The sequence below is a fragment of the Capricornis sumatraensis genome, chromosome 10 (assembly GCF_032405125.1).
Source record: "Capricornis sumatraensis isolate serow.1 chromosome 10, serow.2, whole genome shotgun sequence".
NCBI classification, from domain to species: Eukaryota; Metazoa; Chordata; class Mammalia; order Artiodactyla; family Bovidae; genus Capricornis; species Capricornis sumatraensis.
In genome coordinates, this window is record NC_091078.1 from 17230506 (window position 1) to 17238575 (window position 8070).

The window sequence follows — 8070 nt, forward strand, 5'->3', positions numbered from 1 at the left end:
TGTGTGTGTGTGTGTGAGCCAAGAGGCCATCCCTGGGGGCCTGGCGTGTGAGGAGGAGCACCCTGTGTGCTGGGTGGTGGCAGGTGTGGGGTCTGCGTGGTGAAGTCCCCTGGGCAAGCCTCCCAGCCTGGCTCCTGGCTTCTTTACTTCCACCCTGGGATTCACATCTTTCAGGCCCTCCCTTGAGGGGAAATAACGAAACTCCAGTTAGCCCCATGAACCGCTTCTCATTCTCCAGCACAGTTCCTGCCATTAAGGTGTCCTGCGCTGCCCCAGATACCCCTTGCCCGTCTCCCGCCTTCCCCTTCCCGGCCTCCCAGCCCACCCTCTGGTCCCCTGCTCGGTTCAGGGAAACACCGGTCCACGTCAGCCCTCTGCTCCCTGAGCGCAGCCCCTCTCAGAGCTACTTGAAACTTCATGCTCTCACTATGATTGGAGTTTGTCTGTTTCCTCCCTCTGCCCTGGCTCAGACTTCTGGAACCATCTCCTGGGCGCAGCTGTTGAGGATGCTGGGGCATCCTGGGGTGGGTGAGGGGCTCCCCTCTCCTCTCACAATGGCCCTCCCCTCCTGGGGGCACGCATCCTCTCCGTGTCTCTGGGTCTTCCGGCTGTGCACGTCTTATGACCTTGTAAATATGTTGTAGAAAGAAAGCAAAAGATGCTGAACTAGACCCTGGTGGGACTCAGGGGTCCAGCCTTGCCTGTCTGAAGCCCCTGCGCTGCTTCATCCCACTTTCTGGGACCGAGGCCCCCCAGAGTTAGACCAAGCAGCTCGAGCCCGGTGGGCTGAAGGCCTTCAGGTTGCTTCCTGTCAGACAAGGTGCAGGTTTCCTTGTGAGCAAGACTGCAGGGCTGTCCCTCCTCACTCCTTGGATGTGTGCCCTTGACCAAGCTGTCTGCCACCCGGCCTCTTCTGCTCCCCACTTCTCTGTGTCTTCTCGCTGTCCTGTCCCCACTCCCCGGGCTTAGGCAGGCAGTGGAATTTGAGTTGTGTTGAAAAGAGCGCGACCAGATTTTCAAAAAAATTTCTGGCCTGGCTCTAGAGCTGCCCTTGGCCACCCGAGTCTCCTTTCCCCTGGGCGCTGGGAGAGACAGTCACATCTAAATGGGGCAGGTTGGAGTCAGAACAAACAAATGTGCCTTGAGAGACCACTCAGAGAGGGTTCAGGGCAATAGGGAAGGAGGTGTGGGAGCTCAGGGAGGAGGAGGAGGGAAGCACAGCTGATGAGAGTGTGAGGGGGCGTGACTGCGCCCCATTATCCCCCTGGGGCTGTGACCACATGTGGCCAGTGGTCACACTTCCATCCTCATGCCACCCGACCTGGGCAGGCCACCCACTCACCTCTCATGAGCTCCATGTGCTTTCAGCTTCACCAGAGGGGGTGGAGGGTCCATGGGGATCAACCTGGGGCCCCTCCATTTCACCAAAGCCTCACCCTCAGCCCTTGGGGAGAATGAATGGCTAATCTACTGACCCCCGGCATCATCATGAGGCTGTGGACTGGCAGGGGTCAAAGGGAAGAGACACTGGAGGTGCAAAAGGAGACTCGAGACATCCAAGGAAGTCCCAAGCAGAGCAAATTGCTTTATAGCCTGAAGCCTACTTAAACTGTGTTATGTGCAATAACTGAGCTTAGAGTTAAGAATTGTGTTCAAGTGCTTGGATTTCCGTCTGTATATTTAAGTGCTGAAACTGTATCTCTCAGTAATTTTAGATGTCTTTAAAAAAAATCAAAAAACAAAGTGTTAGACCGTGTCTGTGCGTTGATGGGCACTCAAGCGTCCCGTGGGTCACCCACCCTCTCCCCTGTGCCCCGCCTCCCTTTCACACACCCCCTCCTCCCGCCTCTACTTGGGGACCCTGCCTCGTGTTGTCTTTATCTGCCTATTAACTCAGCCTAAGAAAGCAAGTACACTTCACACATGCATAAAGGAAATCAAATGTTATTTTTAAGAAAACTGAAAATAAAAACTTTATAAACACCACCTATTGGCACTACTCTGATTATTCTCTCCCTCAGTGTCATTTTTCACAAAACAAGTTCCCAGAGTTCAGGCTTGTGGTCAGCAGGCTTCTCTTATTCAATTTCATATGTTAGACCTCCATGAGGGTGGGGCTGCAAGGAGGGGCCTGATTTACTGAGGGAGGACCAGAAGCAACTTAGAAACATTTCTGGTATTATTATAAATATATGTCCTATATATATTTGTAGATAGGCCAATATATATATCTATATCACAAAGCAGAGATCAAACTCTATATTCTGCTTTTTAAAATTCAGCCTATTATGAACCTTTTCCTATGTCATTAAAATTATTTGAAGACATGCCTTAAAAAATTTTTTTTTAATTTTATTGAAATACAGTTGATTTACAACGTTGGTTATTTTCAGATATACAGCAAAAGAATAGATATATTCTTTTTTAGATTCTTTTCCATTATAGGTTATTGCAAGATATTGACTGTAGTTCCCTGTGCTATACACGGGTCCTTGTTAGTTATCTGTTTTATTTATAGTAGTATGTATATTTTAATCTGAAACTCCTAATTTATCCCTCTCCCCCACCCCAATATGACTCTAGTAGTTGCGTAGTATTTCACAGTATGGATGTACTCTAATGAATTTAATCATTTCTCTGTTTTTTAATATTTCTATTGTTCCTAATTTCTTTCTCAACAGTGAAGACCCTGCATAAATGTTGAGCTATGCCCCTCGTGCCAGCCCGTAGTGCAGACTTTGCCCATCTGGCTGGAATAGATCCTAAGGAAGAGGAGCGACCTCCTGGGTGGGGGGAGTCTGTGTGTGCTGGTTTTCTGCTCTCAGATACTTCTTACTGTCACCTGCAAGGTCCGACTTGGAAGCGCAGAAGTATTCCTGGAAGGAAGTGTAAAGATGGACGTGACTTGCCTAGAAGCTGCTCCCAGCATGCAGGGTACAGGAGAAAGTAGGTTGGAGATGGAGATCCCTGGACACTAGTTCATTCTCTGGGTTTGTGGGGAACTATAGTTTTGGAAGTAGGGGTGCCATGGGGGAGGTGTGGGGTCCTTGAGGTTGGATTGGTCAGTGGAAGCATCTTATACCAGCTCGTGAAGTAGGTGCTATCATTAATGCCCATTTTGCCAGTGAGGAAACAGTCTCAGAGAAGTTTGGTAACCTGACCAACGATATGCAGCTAGTGTGAGGCAAAGCCTTGATTCTTCTTCCTAATTACTACCTCACACAAAGCAGGCTGTCATCAGCGTCCAGTGACTGCTCCTTGTACGCTCCCAGGCTCCCAGAGGAGGATGGTCACCCGCACAGGGGTAAGCCAGGAAGGCTTCCTGGAGGAATGGGACTTCAGCTAGGCCCCCTACATGGGGAGGAGCTACCTAGTGACTCAACCCCGGTCGCATATCAGGATCACCTGAGGGAGTCCAGGCCCCAAGCCCCACCCACAGAGATTCTGATTTCATTGTTCTGCGCTGGGGCCGTCACTAGACAATGCTGATGTGCAGCCAGATGGAGCAGGGCTTGTCCCTTAGGTGAGGGCAGGATGTGCAAGAGGCCAGGGCAGGAAGAAGCCTGTGAGGAGCCAGGACTGGGCCCCTATCTCTGGGTGGGGGCAGTGTGAGGTGTGCAGGCCAGTTCACGGGCAGGAGGTCCGGCGGTCCCCTGGCAGTAGGTCTTCTGTTTTATTGTTTCATCTAATGTCAGTCACCAAGCCGGGCCTGGGTACTGGATCATCGAGGAGCCTGTAGTCTGCCATATGTGCCTGTGTCCACCCCTTAGGAAGCGTGAGTATCTTCAGCCTGCAGGGAAATGTTGGTGTTTGCACTTCATGATCAGCATTTGTTCAGGCAATGGGGAGGCAGAGGCTAGGCAGGGCCCAGGCTTCTGGAAAAATTCATCCCTTGTCATCATAGCCCAGCATCCTTGGCTCCCAGGGCGGTAGACAGAGAGCATCTCCTAGGGCAGGCCCAAGAGCTGATGCAGTAAGCGAGTGACTGGGATGCCCGCTGCCGCTGCTCCTCCTGGACATGGTCCCTCAGCCCTGGTCGTCCCACCCGCTCTCTGCACTGTGGGTGCCACCCTGGTCTGGTACCTTGCTTTTCCACAGGATTTAGCCTCCTGGAGACAAGGACTGTGTATTTACTGCCCTCAGATGAGTAGCCAGGACCTGAGAACAAATCTAAAAGAAAAAAGAAAGTCACACATAAACCCATAGAGAACCAGCCTCCCCACCACCTGCCCTGTGGGCCCCATGCCTTTGGCTGGTGTCATCCTTTTTGGGTAGAGTGAGCTTGAAGAGCGGGTAGTTTTGACCAAGAACAAATAAGACACCAAACACAAAACACCCCTAACTTAAAAAATAATTTTTAAAAAATGTATTTTTGAGCAACACAGGTGAGGGAAAGGAGGAAAGCACAAGTGTTTCTCTCTTTCCATCAGCATCCCACCTGCTTATTGCATTATGTTGCTTAATCCTCCCAACAACCCCAAGAGACAGGTATTATTACCCATCCACTCCCGTTCATGCAGGCAACAACTTCGTCTCCAGGGGGTGACCTTGGTTCACTCCTGTATGCATGATGTACACGTGGCCTAGCCAACTCCAGTGTGAGCCTCCACGTTCTGCTGCCTCTGCTGGGTGATCCCACAGTGAGACAGTAAGTACCGCAGAGAACCCACGTTGTCATAAACAAGTCACGGCAAACGTGGACAGGAGCTTGAGTGTCGGGGGAGAGCTCAGAAGTGAGGCCACCTGGGATTTGCCTGGTCTGGTCTCTGAACGTGGGTCAGCACCTCCCCACGAGCCCCAATTTCTCCAGCTGTGAGATGAAGGGGTGGGACCAGACTACCCGGTTTTGTGATTCTGTGCCAGAGTGCAAAGGCAGGAGTCCTGACAGGCTCAGAATTTTCTTGCTCTCCCTCTCACATTCCACACTTCCTCTAATTAACCCCAAGGGCTCACACATTTGCAGAGCAAAATTAACTGTGCTTTAAAAAGAATGCTGGAGAAGGGCTGTGAGCTGTGGGAGCCATCTTTCGGAAGGCTCAAAGGACCAAAGGATGGAGTGCTCTGTCAGTGACGACTGGAGGTCAGGAGGCTGGGGCCAGATGGGAGCAGGGTGCTTCCCACAGTTGAGGGGACAGGAGGAGAGAGGCATGCACTGTCCGCTTCAGCCCGAGCACACTGCCACGTGACAGGGAGGGGCCCGCGGAGGTCACCTCGCTGACACAGTTCCCCAGCGGGTGGCTGGGCAGACAGTGACCTCAGGCCCAGCCAGGTCAGAGCCTTCACGTGCATGATTTCATCCAAGCCTTACATGCACGAGGACACTGTTACACAACTGTCTGTGACAAGTCCTGTCAGTAGTCCCGCCTTACAGAGGTGAGGCAGAGACACAGCTGACAAAGCGCACAAGGCTGAGTGAGGATGAAGAGTGCACGTAGATGGTTGGGTGCTGGGACCCCTGGGGACTGTGACAGTCAGTCCGGCTAAGTGAGGAGAAGAGTGGATGGAGGGAAACGCTTGCAGATGGCTTGGTTCACAGAGGACTTGCTCCACACCAGGCCCTGTGCCGTGGATGCACTGACCCAGGCCATCTCCTTCACTCCTCGTAGAGTCCGAAGAGTGTGGGGAGCTCTGAGGGCCTTGGAGTCCCGAGAGAAGAGGTGTGGGGTGGGATGGGAGAAGGCCTCCCCTGCCCCCCAGGGGAGGAGGGCCTGGCCTGCAGGGCCTGTGCCCAGGCAACAACAGGTCCCAAAGCCCGTGGGATCCCTAGCAGTTCCTCAAACACAGGCCAGGGCAGAGGCTGCAGGATGAGCCCACATCCATGCTCCCCTCCTAGAGTTACAGAACCCCCTGTTTATGGCGGGGCCCCTGGCCACCCAGACAAAGGCCATACCTCCCAGCCTTCCTTGCAGCTCCCCATGAGCAGAAGTGACAGACACCACTTCCTGGTGGTGGTCTTCAGGAGAAGCTGCCATACCCCCACCCCCCAGCCCAACTCCTTCTGCCTCTTCCCACTGCTGGGAATGTAGACATAGCTGCTCCATTCGAGGTGACACAACCAGGAGAAGCAGCCCGGGCCCCACTCACCCCAGAGTCACCATTCCAGCCAGTAGAGAGAAACGTAAGTTTATTTTGTTTAAATCATTGTTATTTTTAGTCTCTGATACAAGTGCCAAGTTGCTTCCGTCATACTCGGCTCTTTGCGACCCCATGGACTGTAGCCAGCCAGGCTCTTCTGTCCATGGGATTCCCCAGGCAAGAATACTGGAGTGGGTTGCCATTTCGTCCTCCAGAGGATCTTCTTGACCCAGGGATTGAACCCGCATCTTTTAGGTCTCCTGCGTTGGTAGGTGGGTTCTTCCCCACTAGCACCACCCGGAAAGCCCTCAGATAAAAGAGCCAAATCTATACCTGAATTTCAAGGGTCTTGAACTCTCTTGCCCTGACCACAGGAAGAAGTAGATTTTACACTGGGCTATGTGCGTGTAATCAGAATAGGTCTTCATGAAGCAATACCACCCCTTCCCACACTCTGCATTCAATATTTTAACTTTAGTTTTTTTTAAAAAAAATGCTTATCGTGTGCTCACTAAATTTTGTCATGGACCTGAAATCTGAAAGACACTGTTCAAACTATTAGCCAGGTTGACGTTGCTCCCCTTAGGCCACCAGCTTTCCCACTTTTCTGTGACCACCCACTGCCCCCCACTATCTCTCTCACACCACTCTTTTTTCCCCCTATTTCTAATAGTCATTTATTCAAAAGATGTTTATGAATTACTTACTCTGGGGCGGAAACTGCTCCAGTGGTTATCCTGCTAACAGTAGCTGGGAGCTGAAAGGGAGAACTGAATCAGTGTTCAGGGGAGGCTTCCTGGTGGAGGTAGCATTTACATTGGTCCTTGAAGGGCAGAGATACGTGTGGATGAGCAATGCACCGCAAGACTGGCCTCAGTATTAGCCTCTCCCAGCCTCCCAGTTCTGAGGCTCTAGCCACACGGTTCTTGCTTCCCTGCCTGAAAAGAACCCAAATCTTTCCCACCTTAGGGCCCCCACACTCTGTTCTCTGTGGCTGGAATGCTTTCCTCCCCTTTGATCATCCAGCTTCTACGCACTGCTGAATCCCCAGCACTGATCACCGGATCTGTGCCTGTCTCTAAGCAGGTGGTGATCAATAAGTATATATTGAATGAATAAATTCTAACTTAGCCCAGTTCATCTGTTGCTTGGACAACTACAGCAGCCTTCAAACTGGCCTTCTAGCCCCTCCCTTTCTAGGACTCCTGGTCCATCTTGGTCACGGCTGCCATGGAGGCAGGATTTGTTGCCTCTGCATAATACCCTCAGTGACTCCCTATTACCCACGGAGTGAAAGTCAAATTCATTTTGACTGAGCTCCTAGGGGCCTGATGATTTGACCCCGGCAGTCCTTTCGCTCCTCCTCTTCGTCGTCTTCCTCTCCACCTCCTGCACCTCAGAGTCTTAGTTTAGTCTGTACTTCCTGCCTGAAGAACTTTCTCCATTCTCTCCCTTTACATGGTAAACTCCTACACATTCTTCAAAACCCAGCTCCAACATCATGTCTCCTTCCCACCTCCACGCTGCTTCTGTCCCTCATTGGCCTATATTCTGTCCTAAGGTCACTAGCTGCATTTCCTTGATTCCCCTGCTGGAGGTCCTTGAGGGCGTGGATCATGTCTTGTCACACGTGTTTCCTCGAGTCCTGGGCCTGGCACAGGGCAGATAACCAGGATGTATATGTTAAATAAATGAGTGGCTAGATGAATTATCTTGTCTCAGTTCAGCCTGACATCTTCCTTTAAAAAATCATCACTCCTGGTGCAGTTTATCACCACTAACTTCTCTTCAGGTACGTGAACAATTTTACCCCTTCCTGTAGAAACTTTCTTCAAATTGCTGCCAAGCTAAAGTATCACAATCATTTCATGCTGGAAACTAAAATGTCAACATTTTATAGAAAGTGCTGAAAATTTTATGTTTAGTTAAAAGAAACAAGCTTCTATAATTTTTTTTTTAAATCTAGTGAATTTGGTGCATTCAGGTATATAAAAT